This window comes from Hibiscus syriacus, unplaced genomic scaffold (assembly GCF_006381635.1).
Source record: "Hibiscus syriacus cultivar Baekdansim isolate YM2019G1 unplaced genomic scaffold, ASM638163v2 tig00014445_pilon, whole genome shotgun sequence".
Classification (NCBI taxonomy): Eukaryota; Viridiplantae; Streptophyta; class Magnoliopsida; order Malvales; family Malvaceae; genus Hibiscus; species Hibiscus syriacus.
In genome coordinates, this window is record NW_024062327.1 from 352237 (window position 1) to 377826 (window position 25590).

Here is a 25590-nt window from a genome sequence, read left to right on the forward strand (position 1 = left end):
TGGTTGATTTTCCATTTATGACCGTGAATGGTTGTGAGGGTTGATCTGAGAGATGGAGATAGATGGATTTCGTCAGAAATGGGGATCGATTTCGTCAGAGATGGGGACGGATTTTGTCAGAGATGGGGACAGATATCGCCGTAGAGAGTGAGAGATGGAGATCGGACTGAGTTATGCTTTAGGGTTTTAGGTTAGAGATGATTTGCGATAATATTGTTTAGATTTGTGTTGCGAAATTAATATTGTGTTTCGCGTAAAAACATTTGACTTTCACGTTGCGAATTTGACTATCGCGTTGCGAATTTGACTTCTATGTTGTGATTTACAAATTCGCGTTGCGAAATTGGAAACTGTGTTGCGAAATTGGAATTCACGTTGCGAATTTGAGACCGCGTTGCGAATTTGTTGGCCATTTTGGCAAATCCAAAAAAAGTTGGTTAAATTCGTATATTATAAGGCATTTTTGGTCACTGAGGTTATTTTCTCTTCATTGAATTACACGCTGCTGTTTGCATGAATGAAACTGAATATTTGTTGGATTAATTTGAGCTTTCAATATCATCTGCGCCGAACCCTGGTTCATCCGATATCTGCACAAGCAGATGCTTTTAGGAATCAAATCTCAAAGCAATTATTTGTTTTTTGTATTAAATGATAAAACTTAATAAAGATAACAAATATTTTAATTATATACCTTAACGTTGAAGGAATATAGAGCTGTTTATTCAATGGTGGTGATGGTGGTTTGAAGGATTTTGAGCTACAAATCTTCGAGAGCAGCTATAGTTTTAGCCAGTTAGTCTGGTCGTCTCCTATACAGGATCTTAATCGTTACATCAAACCCTAAAACCTTTACTTCAACATCGACCAAGCTTGATTTGTTTTCGATCGTTTTTTCACAAAGTCCAATTCCATACTACATTAGCTTGATTTCATCGGTTGTGAGAGTCGACATGAGAGGAAGCAACAATGATTGTGGTTGTTGATGATGTTTAGTCCCCATGGATGTATCTCTCAATCTGCCTTGAAGCTTCACCATACAATACAATCAACTTCTTTGCTGAGATTCCAAACATTGAAGGCGTTGCTCTAATTCTCTCACAAACTCTATGGCTCTGCCAATAATTGAGGCTTGATCTCCCAGCAAAAATCATCCGACACATTAAAATAATGAAAAATAAGAGATCGATTCATGAAATAATTGTGTTCGATCGAGAGATTACCCTTTGAATGTAAGAGCCTGGCATAAGGGATCCCAGGACGCAAAGATGCCCAATCATTTGCTTTCTTCAACTTCTTTTCACAGCCATGTGAGTCATCCTTTGACTTGCAATTTATCCACTTGTTTTGATAGTTCTTGGCATCTTTCTCTTGTCCTTAATCGCTCTTGGAATTATAAGGTTCTTGTTTTGAACATCTTCTGAAAAGAAAGTAAGAAACCAAACTGAACTGCAGTGTTACCGGAAACCTAGCTTCACTTCCCCTCTTCTTCCATAAATCCTTCAGGAGGAACCGTTAATAAATATATTTTTTTGGATAAGTAATTTATATTCCATCCAAAAAAAAGAGTGCAGCTTAGCTGTAACAATACATGACAAGTTTTATCGCTATAACAGTCCCCAACTTATGAACAAACGCCTATTAACATCATCAATCCTATGTATGCAATGACTATACAATTTGATTTTAACATACTCCCTGATACTATTTACAATGCTATCGACTGAACGAGAAAAACCTCTGAAGCTTATGTAGTTGTGTTCCTCCCAAATATAATACAAGTAGCCCGTCAAGCAAGTTTGAGGATCCACACACGGAGGGAGTTACCCCTCAAGCTATCGATCAGCCAGTTGAGGCGATCATCCTAGGTGAACAAGTCAGATCGCAATCCACATGAAATAAGAACAACATTCCAAACTTCCCTGGCAAAAGGACAATCCACAAACAGATGGTCATGGGTCTCCAAACCAGTCCCACACAAAACGCATCCAGTATCCATGGTTAAACCAAACCGAACTAGCCTATCCTTGGTAGGCAGTCTATCAAGGATGACCATCCAGGAAATAAGAGAAAATTTTGGAATATGAGCAGGGAACCAAATAATCATGTGCCATCTGAACTTTTGCCTGCAAACCCGAACCTTTTCCCAAATCCACTTTCCTTTAACTAGGCTTCAGTCAGCATAAGGAAGAAATAGGCTCCTAGCCACATCTCTAATCTTCAAAAGCTTATTTAAAATCCAGCTAAAGTGGGTTCAAAATTCAACCTCCCAGAAGCTCACTGATTTGAAACAATATTCATGGATCTAGGCAATCCAAAGAGAACCCTTATTTTCCAAAATATTCCTAATGAGTAGCAGACAACAGTCTTTACTCCAACAGGCTTTACGTCGTGAGATCTCATAGAATAGCTCTAAGGTACTTTGTACACCCAACATGGACTCAAGGGACCCATGACAGAAAAACAATAGACCATCAGTAAAACTAAGATAAGTAAGAGGGATTCTTTTACATTTAGGGTAATATCTGAAAATCCCTTGATTGGCAGCAACATTCAACAGTGAAGATAGCACATTCATCACAATAACAAAAAGATAAGGGGATAGAGGATCCTCCTGCCTGATCCCCCTAGCCCCCTAAAATGTCCCACTAAATTGCCATTCAGACAAACAAAATACATGGGAGTGGTGATACAGGCCTTGACCCAGTTATAAAAGACATCAGGAATCCCCATAGCCCCAAGCACAGAAAGCAGAAAGTCCCAATTAACATAATCAAAAGCCTTCTGAAGATCAATTTTAACTGCACATCTAGGAGAGATTCTCTTCCTAGAGTAACCTTTCACAATCTCCTGAGCTAAAAGAGTATTATTAACAATATTCCTCCCCCTGACAAAAGCTAACTGGTTATGGGAAATCATATCAGGGAAATAAGGAGTGAGTCTATCAACTAGTACTCTGGTGATGGTTTTGTAAACTACTGAACAGTAGGAGATGGATCTAAATTCCTTAGCAAATCTAGCATTAAGAGGCTTAGGGACCAAGACCAAGGCAGTGGCATTAAAGGCATGCAATAAACAAGTGGTTTGAAAGAAATACCTCACAGTAGAAATGAAATCACTGCCAATTATGTCCCAGGCGGCTTTGAAGAAACCAGCAGTGAAGCCATGAGGGCCAGAGTTCTTGTCCTTTCCTTGTCTAAAAAGGGCCTATTTGATCTCTTTATCACTTACCTCCTTAGTGAGAAAGGAGGCAACACCTTCAGGAAGGGAGTAACTAAGCAAGTCCTTCAAAATTTCAGTAGAGCAACCTTTGACTAGGGGATTATGGGAACTAATGAGACTAGTACCCTCTGGTAGAAGAATTTGGTGTTCAAGTCACCCTCACTAAGCCAGTGCACCTTAGCTTGCTGCCTATAAAATCCAGATTCTGCAACTTCCAAATCAACAAGCTCAGCATGAATCCTTCTCTCATCATCAATCCTCCTCTGATTTGAGTGAGTAAGATTAAAAGTCTGAATATGCTCCAGTTCAGCCCTTTTAAGCCTCACTCTACCAGAAATGTCAGAAAAAAGCAGCTTATTAAACTCCCTAAGCAAAGGCTTAAGTCTCCTTAACTTGTTGAACATGCAATTCATTGCAGAACCTCCACACTGTTGCTGCCAAGAGTCCCTAACAGTAGCCAAGAAGTGTTCATGATTACTCTCTTTAACCGTTAATAAATATTATTTAGTATTATAAATTAAATTTGTGTCATGTAAAAAATATATGATATAAATAAATTCTTATATATTATAAATTAAAAAAAAAATTGAATGAAATTGGGAGACCGAAAAGGAATAAAAACTTAAATTTAGTGATGATTTTGAAAAATATTAGTTGAAGGATCAAAATAAAACCGTGAAAATAGTTGAATGGCTAAATATGTAATTTACCCATCATGTTTTTAACAAAGTTAATAGTTTAAGGCAAATGAGGTAACAATTCAAATTTTAGGGGACAAAACATCCCGAAAAATACATTTGAGAGACAACTCGGTACAAATGATGTACAGAGACAATGATGTATTTAAGCCTTTAATTTATGTAAATTAAAAGGGTCGTTTTATAATTTCAAATAGTTTATTACTTTTTAAGGCTTACAGTGTTCATTTTGAAATTTCCATGAAATAATTTCCTTTATCCTATGCATCTACGTGGTTTAAATTCTTTTAAATATCGTGGGTGGATTTTTTTTTTGGAAAAATAGGGCAGTTTGAAATCTAGATTAATTGATTAACTCGAACACTCCCATAGATAATTAATAGTTGTTTGATTCGTGCAGCCATTTGGCCTGGAGCCTCTTCAAAAATAATATTGTAATACCCCAAATTTTGGTTAGTGACCAAAATGAAATTTTAAAAGTTTAATGGATAAAGTAAAACTTTAAGAAAAGTTTAGGGACTAAAATTGTAATTTTTCTAAAAAGAATTTTTATACCATAAATGAATAGTTTACTCTGAAATTAAGGATTTAGTGGAATTATAATTTTGATTCGGAATTGTATAAAAAGCTAAAAAGCAATAAAGTCTAGAAAAATTTGAATAATTGGATCGAATCAAAATTTCGAGGAATTTTGAAGAATCATAAGAAAAGGTTGGGAATATTATTTTCATAATTTAGAACAATGAAATTTAATATGGATTAATGGAATTAAGGTCAATTTTCTATGTTAAATCGAAATTGTGAAATTAGGTGACTAAATTGTAATTGTTTTTAAAATTGCCAAGTATAAAAGGAGAAAGTCAATTTTGTTGGTTCATCTTTGACTTTAGAATATTAAAATGAAAAATATTATAATGAAAAGTTGAAATTATCAAGTTTCAATAAGGACAAAATGATAATTTCACAATAATTGAATTTTAAATTCAATTATACTAAGTTAAAGCCATGTGTACTAAGTGATAATGATAGAAGATTCAAGAAATTTTCAGCTTTTTTCTTCTTTGGTCGTGAACCACCATATCCATTAAGGTAAGGATTTTCAATTTGATTTTAAGCTTATTCGATTGATTTTTGGATTAAGCTATTAGATAGAGAATAAATCTACTTGAAATTCTCTATCATTTGGTATAATTAGTTCATGGAAAACATGCTTGAATGATGAAAACCATGATTAGGGTTCATAAAGAACTTATTGAATTATGAAGAATTAAAGGATGGTTTTTATGTTATTGGTGTTGTAGATTAATTTTCAAGCATGTGTGCTGATTAAAATCATCTAGAAATTTATTTGTGAAATTCGATCATAGCTAGTGATACATGCACCACATGCCCTAAATCTAAGGATGATGAATTTACTATACCACTTGACCCTATCACACAAGGCCGTACAAAACTTTTTAAAGACAAGCTTCAAATCGCAGTTCAAGCATTCATCCGTAAGGGTCTAATAGTAGCAGATTTGCAACAACTTTTTGAATGGTATCCAGTTGTTATCCGGTCGACATGTCTTCTGGAGATACAACCATCTATCTCTTATCTTTCCAATGGTTATTGAATTGCATGAATCTGATATCGGGAACTCAAGATATGACCATTTTACTGAAGACGGTGCATGCAGGAAATCCTATACGGAATTAATACGTTATTTTGTAAATATTACGAATTTTCAATATTTATATTGATTATTTGTAATATAATTTAATATAGGATGATTAATTATCTTTTAGGATCAGAATTATTATTTTATTAGGAATTAAGGTTGGGTTAAAACAATATTTTTAGTTATTATTATTTTATTAGGAATTAGAGTTAAAACATGTTTAGTTTATTAATATTTTATTCTTTAGTTATTTAGGACCTTTAGAATTCAGCCCCTATATAAAGGAGGCTTCATTCAACTTTGTAAATCAGATTTCTTTGATTAATAATACAACGAGAGTTCGTTTTTGCAAGTGTTGATTGCCTTGTGCCTTCGAAGCTTCTTCTCCTTGAGTTCTTTCAAGTTCTTGTGAGGGAGATTAATCTTCACACTCCAATTTGCCTTTTCATCGTGACTAGGAGGGTTGGTTAGAGCCATATTATCGTGTTTGCCTTTTCATTGCGACTAGGAGGGCTCGATAGGACATTATCCATCGATTTTCCACATATCCATCCACGTCATCAATCATCTTTATCGTTCACCTTCATAAGAGAGATCTTTTGATTTCTTGGTTATCTTATTTTATTTGCAATTCATTTATCTTTTCTTTATCTTGTTTTAATCTTATTTTTTATCTTGTTTCCAGCACTAAAAAGAAACCCTATCTATTGCCGCCACCTTGCCGATTCATCCCTTATTGTTCTTCATCGAGTCTAGATCTTTTCTAGGTTTGATTCTTCAACAAGAGCAACGTTCATTAACTCGCCACCGCTTCCCTATCAATTGGTATCAGATTTGGGCCGATTCTTGGAAAGAAGCAAGCAATCTTGTTTTTTCTTGCACACAACACCGTCAAGGTACCCCAACGGATCTAGTTCAGAGAAGATTCATCGTTTCAGGTTATTTTTATTTAATTTTAATTTAGATTCAAATCTTTCTTGTTAGTTTGCTATTTTTTTTTAAAAAAAAAAAACAAAAAAGCCAAAATTTCAAAAATAATTGCAAACGAAGGTATTTAGGGCTTATTTTCTCCAGATATCATATTCGTATTAATTTTAATCGTCAGTCCAAAATTCACTTCGATCAGAGTTCATTATATCCTTCAAATACATCATTCAAGTTTTATCGGCAGATTCGATCTAGAATATTGTCGAATTTCTTGAAAATTATACAGGAGGAATTTTGTGGTGAAAATTTCCAGATTAAAACTCCATATATTGGAGATCATTCACACAAAAAATCAGAATTTGTGGAGATCAAGAACAACTTCGAACAAAGCGATCAAGAAAAACAGATTGTTTGAGGACTCACCATTCAACAGAGTCTACTGGATACTACTGAAGGTATTTGATTCTGAAATTTTACAGGTGGTTTCTTGACGCATCGAAAGACATTCAAGAATTTTTCCAGAATTTTTGGATACCGGTAACCCCCTCAAAAACATTTCTCAAGTTGATCCAGCGTTTTCTAGGTTTTCTGGTTTGGTCCTTTTTTTCTTTAACTCTTAGTGCTTTAGGTTCTTTTGTTTTTTCCCTGTTATTGTTCTTTTGCATTATCTAACACATTATCTTCCTTTTGTTAGTAGGACTAAAGAGTTTTCAAACTTCTTCCTTCTTTGCATTCTTGTTCTCTTGGAGTCTAACCTTTGTTTGGCCTCTTAGAGCTTTTAGGTTTTTCTTATCGCCTTTGCTAGTAATCAAACTCCGATACGAACTGTGAAAGACTACTTGGTAAAGTGAGTTTTAAAGAGTACAAGATCGGCTTATTTGCCTCTCGTTGTGTTACTTTCTTGGAGTGACTTGTGAGGTTTCTTGCTTTGTTAAATTTATTTTCTTTTATTTTATTCTACTTTAAATCTTCTTTTGAGTGTTATAATTGCAGGATGGGCGACAATAACAATGAGACACTTACGGTCATCTTAGCCGCACTTGAACGACTCACAACTCAATTTGATCAACTTAACAATGCCTTGAGAGAACGACAAGAACTACAACTGGATCTACTAAACCAGAATCCAAGGCCAAACAATGCTGAACTTTTAGCCCCTAGGCGAGCACAACCACGTTTTCAAACACCCGAACTCTTTGCAAAACCAAAGTTCACGATCCCGTCTTTTAAAGGAGACTACGATCCAGACAAGTACATCGATTGGGAAGGAAAAGTTGATCTCTTGTTCGCATACCATGACTACCCCCAAGCTGAACAAGTTCCCCTCATCACCTTGGAATTCGAAAGATATGCTCACACTTGGTGGATGCAAACAAGGAAAAAGATCGACAGCTACCAAATTCAACCAATCACTTCTTGGACCGAACTCAAACATGCCATGAGGAACTGATTCCTACCGACACATTATACACGAGAAGTTAAACAACGACTACACCGACTTCGACAAGGTAGAAGTTCAGTTGAAGATTACTACAAGGAGATGCAATCCTTACTCAATAGGGCTAACATAACTGAAGAAGAAGAGAACACCATGTCAAGATTCGTCGTCGGCTTGAACTCAAACATCACTGATCTTCTTGACCTCCATGGGTACGAAAACCTCGAAGATACACTGAAGAAAGTAATGAAAATCGAAGCACAAATACAAAGGAGATTCTGATTCAGAGAACATTACCAAGGTACTTCATTCTCTTACCAAGGTAATCCTTCAAATCCTTCCTCATCTTCTACTCCATCTTCTCAAAAAAAATCGAGAGATGACAAACTCGACAAAGAGAAACAACGACCAGCAAAGAATGAGACACTTCCAGCCCCTAAAGACGACACCTGAGCAAGAGACATAAAGTGTTTTAAATGCTTAGGAAGAGGCCATATCAGCCGCAATTGTCCAAACACGAGGACCTTAACCATACTAGGTGATGAATCTTACAATTCTGACTCTGATGATGACATCGCCGACATACCAGTACATGTCAAAGCCAAAGAATATAGTGATGACTATGGAAGCGATGAGTACAATGGCACAATCTTGGTGATCCGTCATACATTGAACATCCAAGCATCCGACGAGTCTGACATACAACGTTCCAACATCTTCCATACACGCTGCCTAATCAAGGAACAACCATTCTCTATCATCATTGACAATGGTAGTTGTGTCAACGTCATTAGCTCCAACGTTGTTGAATCACTCAAACTTCTTTGCCAACGACATCCAAAACCTTATTGCTTACAATGGCTTAATGAGAGTGTCGAGATGAAGCTGGTTAAACAATGCCTCGTTAATATCAAGATGGGAAAGTATTGTGATGATGTATGGTGTGATGTAATTCCGATGCAAGCATCCCAATTCTCCTAGGACGGCCTTGGCAATACGACAACGACGTCACATATTATGGTCGAAAGAACACTTACACAATTCCAATAAAAGGTAAACCGTTCCGACTTAACCCCCTACCCCCCAAAGAGATTCTCAAAGATCAACAATGAATTCTCAAGGAAACAGGGAATTTGAAACAAAAGGCAAAAGAGGTCACAACCGATAAAAGCCAAACAAATGACCCACGGGTGGTGAGTGAACCTCAATGTGAAAATAAATGAGTGTCTCAAAACATTTATGCGAGTGCAAAAGATATGAGAGAGACCATTTTTCAAAATAGGCCGTGCATTCTAGTCCGTTTCAAGGACTCCATTTTATCAACTATCACTAACATCACAGATTTGCCTAGTGTGTTTTCTTCTCTATTACAGGAGTTTCAAGATGTCTTAAGCAACCCACCGGATGGTTTACCACCTACAAGAGGAATCGAACATCAAATCGACTTTATCCCTGGATCAACCATACCAAATCGCCCCGCTTACCGATGCAATCCTGAGGAAACGAAGGAATTGGAACGACAAATATATTCATTATTACAAAAAGGACACATCCGTGAGAGTCTTAATCCTTGTGCAGTTCTCGTCATTCTAGTTCAAAAAAAAAAGATGGCACATTCCGAATGTGTGTAGATTGTCGACCTATCAATCGGATAACAATCAAGTATAGGCATCCTATTCCACGCCTAGATGATATGTTGGATGAACTACATGGTGCAAGTATCTTCACCAAAATAGACTTGAAGAGTGGTTACCATCAAATTCGAATGAAAGAAGGAGACGAATGGAAAACATCATTCAAGACAAAGTTCGGCTTGTATGAATGGCTTGTTATGCCCTTTGGACTCACAAACGCTCCAAGCACCTTCATGAGATTAATGAATCATGTTCTTAAAGAGTTTATAGGTAAATTTGTTGTCGTTTACTTTGATGACATTCTTATATACTCATATTCTCTTAATTCTCAAGTCATTCATGTTCGAATGGTTCTCGAAGTTCTTCGACGAGAACATTTATATGCTAACATGGATAAGTGTGTGTTTTGCAGTGATAAGCTTATTTTTTAGGTTTTAGTTAGTGTACAGGGTATTCATGTAGATAAAGAGAAGGTCAAGGCAATTCAAGAATGGCCCACGCCTACTTCCATCACTGAGGTAAGATCTTTTCATGGTTTAGCAAGTTTCTACCGTCGCTTTGTCAAAGATTTCTCAACCATTGCTGCACCATTAACCGAAATCATCAAAAAGTTAGTTGAATTCAAATGGGGACCACTACAACAAAAGCTTTGAACTTCTTAAAGATAAGTTATGTTCTGCCCCTATTCTTCGTCTTCCCAATTTTTCTAACACCTTTGAGCTAGAATGTGATGCTTCAGGCATAGGCATTGGTGCCGTCCTCATGCAAGAAAGACAACCTATCGCTTACTTTAGTGAAAAGTTAAAAGGTGCACAATTGAACTACTCTACCTACGACAAGGAACTTCTTGCACTCGTCCGAGCACTCGAAGTGTGGCAACATTATCTTCTCCCTAAAGAGTTTGTCATTCACACGGACCATGAATCACTCAAATGGTTAAATAGACAAGGTAAGTTAAACAAACGACATGCTCGATGGGTTGAGTTCATTGAATCTTTTCCTTATATCATCAAATACAAACAAGGGAAAGATAACATTGTAGCTGATGCATTATCTCGACGATACACACTTATAACTCGAATGCATGCTACTGTTCTGGGTTTTGCACATATCAAAGAACTTTATCCTAACGATCCAGATTTTTCTGAGATTTATAAACAATGTGTAAAAGGTGCTTTTAACAAGTTTTATCTTGTAGATGGCATTCTTTTTCGCATGAACAGGTTGTGTATACCACAAGGCTATTTGCGAGAGTTCTTGGTTCACGAGTCACATGCCGGGAGGACTTATGGGACACTTCGGTATTCACAAAACACTTGATATGGTCATGGAACACTTCTTTTGGCCGCATATGCATAAAACAGTGGAAAAGATTTGTGCATCATGCATTACGTGAAAACAAGCAAAGTCAAAGATAAATTCTAATGGTTTGTACACGCCTTTACCAATTTCTTCTTCTCCTTGGATCGATTTATCGATGGATTTTATACTTGGCTTACCCCGCACTAAGAAAGGAAGAGATAGTATTTTTGTGGTTGTGGACAAATTCTCAAAGATGGCACACTTCATTCCTTGCCATAAAACGGACGATGCCACACATATTGCTGATTTATTCTTTCGAGAAATAGTCCGCCTTCATGGCATTCCTCGCACCATTGTGTCTGATCGTGACACTAAGTTTATAAGCCACTTTTGGAAGGTATTGTGGGGTAAGATTGGCACAAAACTTCTCTATTCCACTTCTTGTCATCCTCAAACCGATGGACAAACCGAAGTAATAAATCGGATTCTAGGATCTTTGCTAAAAATTGTGGTAGGTAAGAATACCCGTAATTGGGAAGAATGTTTACCTTTTGTTGAGTTTCCTTATAATCGATCCATTCACTCCACAACAGGTTATTCTCCATTCGAAAATAGTTTATGGTTTTAACCCATTAACTACTTTGGATCTTATTCCCTTACCTTTAGATCAGGTTGTCAGTTTAGATGGTGAAAAGAAGGCTGCCCTTGTCAAAGAAATTCACGCCAAAGCCAAACTCAAGATGGAGAAAACCTACGAGGCAATCGCAAACCGAGTTAACAAGGGTCGACGACATGTCACCTTTGAACCAGGAGATTGGGTATGGGTTCACATGAGAAAAGAAAGGTTCCCGACACAAAGGAAATCCAAGCTAGACCCACGAGGTGATGGCCCATTCCAATTCCTTGAACGAATCAATGACAACGCCTACCGCATTGATCTTCCCAGTGAGTATAACGTGAGTGCATCCTTTAATGTTTCTGACTTATCTCCTTTTGATATTTTAGATTCGTGGACGAATCCTTTTAAGGAAGGGGGAGATGATACATGCACCACATGCCCTAAATCTAAGGATGATGAATTTACTATACCACTTGGCCCTATCACATGAGGCCGGACAAAACTTCTTAAAGACAAGCTTCAAATCGCAGTTCAAGCATTCATCCGTAAGGGTCTAATAGCAGCAGATTTGCAACAACTTTTTGAAGGGTATCCAGTTGTTATCCGGTCGACATTTCTTCTGTAGATACAACCGTCTATCTCTTATCTTTCCAACGGTTCTTGAATCGCATCAATCCGATATCAGGAACTCAAGATATGACCATTTTACTGAAGACGGTGCATGCAGGAAATCCTATACGGGATTAATACGTTATTTTGTAAATATTACGAATTTTCAATATTTATATTGATTATTTGTAATATAATTTAATATAGGATGATTAATTATCTTTTAGGATCAGAATTATTATTTTATTAGGAATTAAGGTTGGGTTAAAACAATATTTTTAGTTATTATTATTTTATTAGGAATTAGAGTTAAAACATGTTTAGTTTATTAATATTTTATTCTTTATTTATTTAGGACCTTTAGAATTCAGCCCCTATATAAAGGAGGCTTCATTCAACTTTGTAAATCAGATTTCTTTGATTAATAATACAACGAGAGTTCGTTTTTGCAAGTGCTGATTGCCTTGTGCCTTCGAAGCTTCTTCTCCTTGAGTTCTTTCAAGTTCTTGTGAGGGAGATTAATCTTCACACTCCAATTTGCCTTTTCATCGTGACTAGGAGGGTTGGTTAGAGCCATATTATCGTGTTTGCCTTTTCATTGGGACTAGGAGGGCTCGATAGGACATTATCCATCGATTTTCCACATATCCATCCACGTCATCAATCATCTTTATCGTTCACCTTCATAAGGGAGATCTTTTGATTTCTTGGTTATCTTATTTTATTTGCAATTCATTTATCTTTTCTTTATCTTGTTTTAATCTTATTTTTTATCTTGTTTCTAGCACTAAAAAGAAACCCTATCTATTGTCGCCACCTTCCCGATTCATCCCTTATTGTTCTTCATCGAGTCTAGATCTTTTCTAGGTTTGATTCTTCAACAAGAGCAACGTTCATTAACCCGCCACCGCTTCCCTATCAGCTGGGGTTATAAGAAATTATTGGTTTTGATTTAATTTGGATTGAATTTGATGTTTATATGATTTGAATTTCATAGCTATGATCTATATTTGATATTGGAATGATTCTATATGCTTTGGAGTTGATTTGGATCAATTTGGAACTTTGTGATAGTAAAAGGATTATTTTGCAAGTTTTGGAAATTAAGAGACATTGATGTGTAATTGTTCAATTATGAGTGATCAATGCTGGAAATTGTTATTTGAATGTTTAATTTTAAGTTGGAATGTAATACCCCAAACATCTGGTCCATGACTAAAGTGTAAGGATTTAAAATTTGGTGGTTTAAATTGAATAAATTGAAAAGTTCAATGACTGATTTTGGAATTTTTTGTTTAGGACTAGTTAGCAAAGCTTGAAGAATGGAAGGGCATTTTATTCTTTTAGAAGGAAATGAATTTAAAATTCATTTCAAAGTTAATTTAAGCATGTTTGAGATAAGGGGAAAGAATTATCTGGAAGCACTTTTGGATATTTTCTCTTCTCCTTCCTTCTACCATGACTTTCATGCTAATGTAAGATATTGTGAAGTTGATTGTTTCTTTCATTTTGAGTTGGTTTTTGGTTCATGAGTGGTATAGAAACTTAAAGAAGCTTTAAAATGAATAAAAACTAAGAGATTTTGAGTTGGTTTTTGGTTCATGGGTGGTATAGAAACTTAAAGAAGCTTTAAAATGAATAAAAACTAAGAGATTTGGTGAATTAAGGATGAATTAGGAAAATGTGTTTTTAAGGGATTTGATGAGATTGATTAGTATTTGGAGTTCTAATTATATAATTGACTTGTCAAGGGTTTAATTAAGGTGTTTGAAATGTTAGAAAGAATTAAGAACATGTTTGATTGATAAGTATGATTTTAGCTTAAAGTATTTTATGGAGAATTTTGGGATGTTATAAAAAGGATTAATGGATATAAGTTGTGTGATATAAATATTAGTAAGTTAAAGGCTTTGATTGGAGTTAAAAGCTTAAGATTTAGGTGAAGTGTGGGTAAAATTCGAAGTGAAAGAGATAAAATCTAGGTTAGGGTATCGATACTGGAAGAACATTACCGATACTATAAGGTTAAATTGAAGAGAATAGTATGAATCGAATGAACAATATCGATACAGATTGAAGTAGTATCAATATTGATGTGGAGGTATCAATACAAGGAGTAAGGTATCCATACTGTAATTGAAAATGAAATTCCAGAATGCCAAAATGGTATCGATACTGAAGTGGGTATCGGTACCATAGAAGAGAAGTATTTGTACTGTAGGAAGGGTATCGATAATATTCAGTCTGAAATTTAAATTAGGAGTTTTCGTTTCGTTTATGTAAGTATTTATTGGTTATCCATTAATGGAAATTCGGTATTGATCTTGGACATATTGATATATAGATTTGGATCGTAAGCGTACCAAAAGAATCAACATAATACGAGATTGAACAAAAGAAAAAGGATTTAATTTAGGACTTTCATGAGGCAAAGGTCAGTGCAATTTATTTATTTTATAGTATATATGAGGACGGCTTGCGATAAGTCAACCTCAAAGTTTTCGATCGAAAACAATTTATTTATTTTATGCAATATTTTTATATTGTTTTACATTGTTGTACCTAAACTGTATTTATGAAGAATTGTTATGATTTCTATTAGTATATGAATATGAGATATACGAAAGTGTTTTATGTAAAAAGGTTCTATCCGAATATATGCTTTGTGAATGTGTTTTATGTGGATAAAGAATACGTTGAACAATGTAAAATGGAATAATTATATGGTTAAAGCCCAAAGTATATGTATGAGAATTAGAGGTATAGTTGGCATGCCAAGAGTCGAGGGTTCTACACGGTCATTCGGGATAAATCTATGTAGCACTTCGGTGTAAATTATATGAGCAGTGGTGACTGCATTTAGTGCACAACCTCAATGTACTCAAACACCTAGAGTTCTCAGTAATATGTGTTGGGCTAAAATAATAAAGTGATATAAATTGAATAATGAGTAACAATATATGTATTTTCATGAAATGTATCTTGATTTCAGTATGAAATGTTTTATGTGGATTGAACAAGCAAGTGTTTTTAAATGGTTTATTATACTCATTATTGCTTCACTAAGTCAACGACTTAGCGTGTGTGTGTTTTTCACATGTAGGTTTAAAGAGATCGGAGGAGCAAAGCTAGGAAAGGACAACATACACATGAAGAAGATCAAATCAGAATAATTTGAACAATAGTTTTCTTATCATTTTGTAATTTTGTTGGCATGTATCATAAGGATTTTAAATTGTAATGCTCTGATCAGTTTTAAAAACATACTATTTTACATTTATGTAAATTATCAAGTATTTATTTTTATTGTGAATTATGAATTTTCAATATTAACTTTGTTATAAGGGTTTCACCACTTAAATACAAATAAAAGTTTGAATTTTCCATGAGCTTTCAAAGAGTAAAAGTTTTGAAAAGACAATGTGACACTTCAGATTCATATTAGGGTCGGGTACGGGTTGGGGGTGTTACATGGAATGTTGAATTGAGACCAAATTGTGAATTTGGTAAAGTTTGGTAACTAGTTCAAAAATATAAGAAAGTTTGGGGATTGAATTGCAAGTTTGAGAATGTGAATGTATTAGATTGAATATATTATTTTAATGTAGGAAATTTTGGTATTGGGTTTGAATTGAATAAAATTGTGAAGGACCATTCCGAGTTAATTGGAAAAGTTGGTATGAATTCTAAAAGAATTCACAAATGGTGACTAAAATATAAGGTTTATGAAAGTGAATTGGTTTGGTGATGAATATAAATGTATAAGGAATTGAAGTGTCATTTTGAAAAAGTTAAGGATGATATTGAGTTGTGAAGTGATTTTTATATCTAACAAGTATCTAATATAATTTTATAGATTTTATTACTAGATTTTGCTTATGTTAGTATGATACTAACATATGATTTGAATGAATGTGTTGTGAATGTAATTTCTATTTAGATACTCAACAAAAGCGTGATCGAAGCGAACCAAAGGCTAAGGAAAAAGTAGTCGAGTAAGGATATCAATGTAAAGGTCTGTTAGTGAGGCATAGATGAGTGTATTTTATTTATTATATATATATGATATGAGGAAGACTTGTGATAAGTCGACATCTGATATTTTCAAAAGAAAATAAATTTTATTATAAAATATTTTCATAATATTTTTTGAAAGGATTTAAGAACGATTTCATGTATGAACTGCCTAATTTCACTAATTTATGTTATTGTTATCTGTAAAATGCAAATTGAAATATGATTTTGATTATTAACCCATTATATGTGCATTGAGAGTTAGTGTACGATTGACATAACATGAGGTTGAGTGATTATGTATCTGTACATATGTCTGGCACTATCTGTGCGTTTTGAGCTTCACAATGTATTGACATTGTGAGCTACCATTATTTGATTTCTGTTTTCAATATATTGATGTTGTATTCTAAAATACCTATATTTATGTCTGGCATTAGAGGTGCATTCTGTTCTGGCAATTACGAATGCATGTTGTGCACACACTAGTTCTGACTCATGTACCTTACATTCTCAGTTGTGTATATTGGGCTATCTGTTTAAATGATATGAAGTATTCATGATTGACTAATTCATTGAAAATAAATCTTTCTTTGAATATTCTGATATGTGATTATGGATTTATATTCTGAATAACTTTTTTAGGTTTCTCATGAAAGAAAATAATTATTTAGTTATTATATGTTCTTACATTTTTATAAGATATTTTCCGTAAGAAATTTAATTATTCATATTTGTTAATGTTGATATGATTTATTTATTTAGATGATGCCTCACTAAGTTGTTACTTAGCATATGAATATTTCATGCGTAGGTAAAGAAAAGACAAGTCAGTGGAGTAGAGAGCATAGTGAACATCACTTTTTGCGGATCACACCTGCTACTAGTATCAGTATGGTATTTACCGCTTTTGACTTAGCTAGTTGGTATGTATATTAAATATATGTTTTGTTGCTCTTATAGTTTCATTAGTCAGGTTGTATTATATAAATTTAGCTTAAGTAGTATGCATATTATTAGATATAGTTAATATTTTGCATCAATGGTAAATATTAAATTATAGTTATAATGCCTTTGAAATGAATTTTTACATAGGTTGTTTTTAGACAGTTTCATTTTAAATATGATTCAGCGTTGAATTGCCAAATTGCTACCTGAGATCAGATCTAAGTTTTTTATTTATTTTTTAGTCAAAATATTAAATTTTATGTTATGTGATTAAATCAATTTGATGGAAAAGGGAATAATTGTATAAGTTAAAAAAAAATTCAAAATTTGACTCGGTTTTGTTTAGTAAGTGTCTAAAAGTTAATATAATATCCTTAACTCGTAATTGAGTACGTTTACGGGTTAAGAGTGTTATAAATACTATATAGGCAAACAAGAGATGCAAAATAATTGAAGCATATTGATTGATCCTTACTCCATTAAACTCCCCCTAAATACATCTGGACGGATTAAGGCAGACAACCATTCACTACATATCAAAAACAAATAAAGGCTCAGTGGATCCTTTTGTCGAAGACCCCTTTGAGGGACAAAAGTCTCTCCAACCACACCATTCAGAATAGTCGAATACAATACTAAATAGATGCAATTCTGAATTTTACCAATCCAATCCTAACAGAAACCCAACTTTGCCATAACTTCCCACAAGAACCGCCATTTGATCCTGTCATACGCTTTACTCATATCCAATTTTAGCACAAACAACCCCTTCATTCCCATTCTTTTCTATTTAAACAAGTGCAACAATTTTATATAATACGTTGCATAAAGTAATTGGACGAAATTGACTTGAAGTACTTGGACTAGCAACTTTCAGAATTAACACAATGTGTGCATGATTTATGACTTCCATATTCGCTCGTCCGTTAATAAGGTCAATGCAATATCCCGCCACCTAGTCTCCTATCACACGGAAAAATATCTGATAAAACAAAGCCCCTAAGCCATCCTTACCCGACGCCTTCAAAGGACTTAATAACTTGATCGCCCCATGAACCTTTTCTTTTGTAAAAGGACGGAGAAGATATATATTAATATCCTTTGTAATACAAGGGGAAACTCCCTCTAAAATGATCTGACCAACGCAAAAAATTCTTAGGTGAAAGGATATTTAAAATATTCCCAAGTTATTTTATCCATGCAAATCTCATCTTTCGCAACCACTCCCTCACCCGTCTTTAAGTGTCGAATTCTATTCTTTCTTCTTCGAATAGAGGCAAACCTATGAAAAAATAGTATTACTGTCTTCCTTATTCAACCAATTAACTCTGGCCCATTGCTCCTAATAAAATTCTTCCTTATCTGCTTTCAAATTAATATGTGACTTTGTGTCTATAATATCCCTCAGAACCTCATCGGATGGAGCAAGTTCTACGATTATCTCCAATTTACGCTTTAAATCGGTAATGGTTAGCCTCTTGAAAAATCCTCTTAAACAACCTACGTAGACATTAAATTTTTGCCCGTTTTATTTTTATTATTTTTATTGTTATAATTGTTATAATTATTATTATAATTGTTATAATTATTATTATAATTATTACTATTATTATATTTTTATTAATAAATATTATTATTACATATTACAGGCCCAATACCCGGAGCCCAATTACAACAATATCCAGTTCTGGCCCAATTCGAGCCACCCTAATAGAAACCCTAAACTGATTAGGGTTTCATCTTTTCCAGCCGCCAGCATCAATTTCAGCCGTTGGATCTGGTTTGATCCAACGGTCCACAGCTTTCCAGATAAAACCCTAGGGCCACGTCCCAGCAGCCGCCATTGCTTCTAGAGGGCCACGTCCCAGCCGTCGCCAGATGGTCCAATATCTCCTGCCGACGCTTGCTGCCTCACCGAGCTTTCCAGAAGAGCCAGCCGCCCCACACGTCGCAACTATTGGGGTGAGTCACCACATAGCTCGGTGACTCACCAAAGCTTCCTCTATTGACTGGTCCGACGAGAGCCTCTTCGAGACTATATGACCACACCTGCAAAAAGAAAAAAAAGGGAGAGCGACAGAGAGAGATACGAACAGCGACAGAGAACAAACGAGCAAGAACGACCAAAAGAGGAAAGGACAGCAAGCAAAGGAGATCCAAACAGCAACCATACCAATAAATAATAGTAAAGAAGAGAGAAAAGAAGGCTTACCACATCCATCGGAGCCTACATGAGCCATCAAAGAAACCGAAATACCGAACGTATTTCCATAGATCTAGGTAATTTCGAAGGTTTTTAGGGAAAGTAAAGACTGGAATCGGCCTTAGGGTATTCCGATCTATATTGTAGGTAAATTTGGGATTTTCCGGCCACCAGTGGTGGTTGCTGGCAGTGGAGCTTGCGGTGGCGTGTGGCTGCCGGCGGCTGCCGGAATTCCCTCAGATGAGGGAAATACAGAGAAAAATGAGAGAATAATGGCCCTTTGGGCCGGTTTAAAGGGTAAATATACCCTCACCAAAACGACGCCGTTTTGGTGAGGGTGTTTCTGTAATTTCTCATAGGGGTAAACCCATCCGCAGTGCTTCACGTCTGTACACTTTGCAATTTAGTCATTGAAATTGACTTTTAAACATTTCAATTTATTATTAAATTATATTTACTTTATAATTTAGTCCTTTCCAGTGGTTATATATATTTTAGGATAAATACTTTATTTAGTCCCTGGTAATTTTAATTACTTTTATTTTGATCCCCAATAATTAATTAGGTCAAACTACAATATTAATACCTAAATTTTTAATAATTCGAATTAGGTCTGTAAATTTTAATATTTTACATTTAATAAATGATGTTTTATATAGTTTTATTTTAGTACCTAAATTAATAAATTAGTAAAATAGCATATATAATCCCTGTAGTTTTAAAAATTAAAAATTAGGTATTTAATTTTATTAGATTATAATTTAGTCCCTAAGATTAATATTTTCATTTATTTTACAAGTTTTATTACTTTTAACATTTTAATACTATGTTTTAATTTTATTAATCATATTTTACTTTCATATATTTATGATTATATATATTTATCATTAGTATTACTATTATTATTTAATGTCAGCATATATATATATAATATTTATTTATTTTATGAAAATCCTATTTATAAATTTAATATATTATTTTTAAATCATTTCAATCATATTTTAATATATATTTATCAATATTAAGAAAGGACAGTCTTAAAGCAACTGGATGTTCATTTTCTGATATTTTTAAATAAAAAAATAAATATTTTAATATATAAATATGTTTTTATATTATTTTCTATTAAAATTTATTTATTTTTTCAATATTAAGAAAGGAGTTGTCTTAAAGCACCTAGAAGCCTTTTTCTGATATTTCTAAATAAATAAATATCTTGTTTAATAAAATATATATATTAATATATTATCTTAAAATTATATTAATAAACTTAACAGAATTATGGATTAAATATATATTTTTAAACTTTTAAATTTCCAATAATAGAGACAATTTATAATTAATAAGTACCAATTTTGGGCGTTATAGGGGTGCTAATCCTTCCCTAAACGTAACCGACCACGAATCCCTTTTTATTTCTAAAAAGAACAAATTTTTGGTTAAACGCAGATCAATTTATCTTTTAACTGATGTTTTCTTAAAAAAACTCTTTTAAAAGGTAATTTTTAGGTATTCGACCTACCTGACCCAAAAGGCCGATGGCGACCCCCAAACCATTTTTTAATTATTTTATATCCACATTATTATTCCCGCCAAGTAAAAATTCGTGCTCGAACGAAAACCGATTATGACAGCTTGGCGACTCCGCTGGGGACCTGGTCAAACTTTAAAATCAATTATAAATTGTCTCTATTAATTAAAAATTAAAAATTAAAAATTCATATATTTAATTTTTAATTCTTTATTTTCAAAATTCTTATATATACTTATTATTTTCATAATATTTATATGTATATTATTTTATTAATGTTTCATTTTATTTTTCAAGTATTTTATTTCATTCTTTATCTGTCAGAGGTTTGAACATTTATCCTCACACACAACACATGCATTGCATAAACATAATCTCTATAACTGAGATTTGTCCCTTTTAAGTGGGAGTGAAAGCGACGTCTTCGTGAGAATTTATTCTCCGTGTCAGACCTAGCAAGTAGCTTTCGGGGTTCATATGCTCTATGTCTTCGTGAGAATTTATTCTCCGTGTCAGGCATAAAGAAATGTGTCCCCTCGAATTGAACTCGGTCTGCTTAAGTCTGTAGTGGACTAGGATTGAGGGTTGGCAGCCCAAGGGGGCATCAACAAGGACAATTCGAGTACATTTACTCCTAGAACTGAAACTCTGCATATAATAAACCCTAGAAATTCACCTGATCTAAGACAGTACTGAACCTCTGTTCATAGGTGTACACAAAGGAGAAATAAGTTCTAACTTTTTGTCTTTTGATTTATTTATTTTTTTTCCTTTTTCTGAATAAATGCCTGCGAACTAGAAATCATGCGGTTAGGTTACTTTTTCCAAACAAAGCATGAAACTAGAAAGCATGAGGTTAGGATTTATTATATACCATGATAAATAATTTTTTTTTTTTCTTTCTTCTAACCATTTTATTTTTTCTTATTTTCCCATGCAAGTTATTTTTGCTCTAATTTGTTTATATTGTCTTCTTTTGTTTGCATTGCATGATCATGGCATAACTGAAAGGTGTTAACTAGAAAGACTGTTCATCAAATTGGAAAGAAATCATAAATGGACAAAAAGTTTTATGATCGAACAAAATATGATGCAACCGTAGAATGGCATCCTGAGGGAACTCCGAGGATAGAGGAGAGCTAGGCACCCAAAGATCGTATGCCCATTAAAGAGCAAAAGGAAATACGAGAAATAAGAGAGCAGATGTCCAAGATGATGGAAAGAATATCTGTTTTGACCAAAGGAAAAGAGATTCCGGCACAAATAGAGACAGTCGTCATTCGTATTCACAAGTTATCTGGAGATACCCAGGAAATGGTGACAACTGTAAAAAAAAACTCCCAGAGATGAGAAGAAAATCATGTAATCTGAAGTCATCAAAGTTTAGTCTGCTCCCGACGTCTAAAACTCAGGTTCAATCCAAGACAAAAGGCGGTTCTTATTTTGATGTTATCCCTATATCATATAAGAAGTTATATGAAAAGCTACTTGAAGCGCAAGAAGTGGCCCCGTACTATATAAAATCGTTCCAACCTCCGTCTTCGAATTGGTATGACATTAACTTTTATTGTGAATATCATGCTGGAGCTCAAGGACATACCATCGAAAATTGTCTTGCCTTCAAACGTCGAGTACAAAGTCTTCTGGATCATGGAACCTTACAATTTGTGATACTTAATTGACCTAGATTGGTAATTTAAGGTCCTGCTAGATTAATACCAAAAGTCTTCAAAGGTAAGAGTATCAGTAAGGGCACCCAGAAAGAAGAAAATTTGCTGAGGTCTGAGGCTCAAATACGTCATCTAAAGATTGCAAATGATAAATTGAGCACCAAAATGGAAACCATGCATGAAGATTTCCAAAAGGTCAGTCAAGCCTTTCAAAATACTGGCCTAGGAAACACCCCAGAAGAGTGGATAACAGGGGTCACCAAACTGAAAAAGAACTGTAACATACATGAAGGACGAGCCAAGAAGTTTTCTCATGATTTACGAGTTACAGAAAAAAAGACACAATACATCTGTCAGTGAATTAAAAAGATGTCAAGTCGAAAATCAAAGGTTAAATATGGCTATGACCAACATGGAAGCATCATATCAGATCCATCAGCTTGAGATCGATATTGAATTAGAAGTCACTAAGACCATAAACAAGACGTTGGAGAAATGTTCAGATGAGTATAGAGATCTTGTACAAGAACTTCTTGGACACAAAGGGTCTCTTACAAAACGAGCAACGCTGAGAATTGACACATAATATGAAGGAAAAAGATAATGTCACGAAGGAAGTTGCTGCTCAAGCAAGCAATGTGGCTCATAAGCTGGTGAACTTAGTTGGCTTCGCTAAAGAATTAAAGCAGATGGATAACTCCACACCTGAACATGAGTGGAAGTTAATTTGGCTTTTAAGAGAAATAGATAAATTAGGAGTAAAAGCCATCCCCTATATGTAAAGTTTTGTTTGATGTACCGAAACTTTTGTGTTCAATGAAATCTGTTCTAAGATGATCATTCTTGAGTAAACACCTTTTCATACATGCATTTGCATTTTGCATCTTTGCATTTTTCATTGTGCATTTATACTTTTATATTTGCTTTTGTTCTATACAATTTGCATTTTTATTGTTATATTCACATATTTACATTTGCATTTACATTTGTATTTTTTACGTTTGTATTTACATTTTCATTTTTACATAATTACACTTGGTTTTAAACTATTTTACATACATTTAAAACATGAAAACATGAGAGTAATTCGTGGAGGATTCCATTTCTGAAATCAAAGTGGAGCTAACTTGGTCTTCCTAAACAAGGATAAGAACCATGAATGAGATTTTAGCAAGGGTTGGTAGAATTGAGAAACTACAAGAGCAACTTATCAAGACTCAACAAGAGATGATTGATCAATTAAAAAAATCCCATAATGATTCAAAAGAGCAAATGACAAAACTGATGTACATGATAAATATTGTACTCCATGGAGAGAAACCCTTAAAGGATCCCGCTGTGAAGGCTGTGAATGATGTGAATAAGGTTCTGAATGATAATGATGAGTTCGATGTGATAGTGTCTGATGATCAAGAACCTATTAGAGAGCATGATAATTCAAGACAGATTCAAGATTTGGTCCCAAGGGGCAATCTAAGGAGTCTGGTGAACACTACCCCAATTATAACTGAAATGAGCACCCAGAACCCCTTTGATAACATGATAGCATTCAGTCGTTCAGAACGATCAAAGAAAGTGATAGCCTCGCGAGTGAGAAAAACTTTGAAGGTGTTTCAAGAATCTATCTCAGACCTGTACCCTCATTTGGTTAAAGGTCAATATATTACACCAAGATTGGTGAAGGTGTCACTTGGGGGTATCTGGACATTCAACAGGGAATTGTTGGTCACTGTTAAAGGAAATAGAGACGCTCGTCGACAAGGGAGTCTTGACACAAGAAATGATCAAGAAATGGGGGGTAAATAAGGATAAAAATCCTGGGCCAAGTACACACCCAACATTAGAGAAGTAATGATGCATAAACAAGTGGAAGTGTTATCTACCACTGTAGTACTTTATATTTTCAGCATCTTGTTTGAACTTGTTTTTTGTTTCTTTTCTCCGCTTTTGTGCAATAAATAAATGTGTGTTGCTTTTATGGTTATGAGCAAGGAATCAATTTTTAATCTTGAGATTATTGAGTATCAAGTAGATTAAATATTCTTTTAATTTTTCAAGAATTATATATCTTTGGCAAGTGATAAAATTATACCTTCCATCCAATACCAATTACTTGATCCTTACTAAAACCAAATTTTGACACTATAATTATCTGAGACTGAAGAAATGTCTCTACCTGTTTTTGAGACACTCACTCTAGATGTTTATCTTCTCGGGTAGAATTGATTGATGACACTACATTACACCATATACATGACTTCATAAGTCACACATTTTTCCTTCCAAATACAAAACCATACAAAAAAAACCCTCAAAAGAATCAAACTTTCAATTATCTGGGAATCTTCCTGCAAGAAGAGACGAGATGAGGCATCATGGACCAACTTATCGAAGATAATTTCGAGTGATTGGGACATACTAAAGAAGAAGGAAAAAGTGATTGATTGAAATAAATATATCATGCATTAATTACATTTTTTCATGTAAATAAATTTAATCTTGAATATTCATCCCCCTGGAGATACCTCTTTTTACAAAGGTTTCTGTGTATGAGATGACGAATGACATTGTTTTATTTATCCTTTTAAATATATATATATATATATATCCTTTGTTGTCCCCACTTGAGCCTGAATGATTTTTCCTCTGATTCAACCCTAACCAAGGATCACCCTCCACATTGGGGGCAAGGTAAAGGATATTGGCTCACAAGAATAAAGATTGTCAATAAAGTTTTATTACGAAGACAAGTTTCCATGAAGTCAAGAAAGTTTTGAACTACAAGGTATGTCAAATATAAAGTGCTTGAATATCAATCCAATCAAGAATAATGGAAAATTTCCAAAATGCAAGAGGAAAAGGAGGTGCTCGAAGCAATTGAAGTACTATACTCATTAGGTAAAAAAAAGGAAAAAAGGGAAAAAAAGAAAAAAGGAAAATTGAATCAAGATGGGTGACTTATTGAGCCTTAAGTTACAAGGTTGATCAAGTACAAACAAGAAGAGCAAGAAATCCTGAAGATATGAGAAAATGGAAATGAATCCAAAATTTGGCAGTCTAGAGGGATCCAGATGATGGAAAAATCCCCAATAAAGCAGATCCATGTTAAGCAAGG

General features: G+C 34.2%; 1 pseudogene; it reads right to left on the reverse strand.

The window, feature by feature from the left end:
* Positions 1-495: 495 nt before the first annotated feature.
* LOC120207332 lies at positions 496-1406 on the reverse strand (annotated as a pseudogene).
* Positions 1407-25590: the final 24184 nt, after the last annotated feature.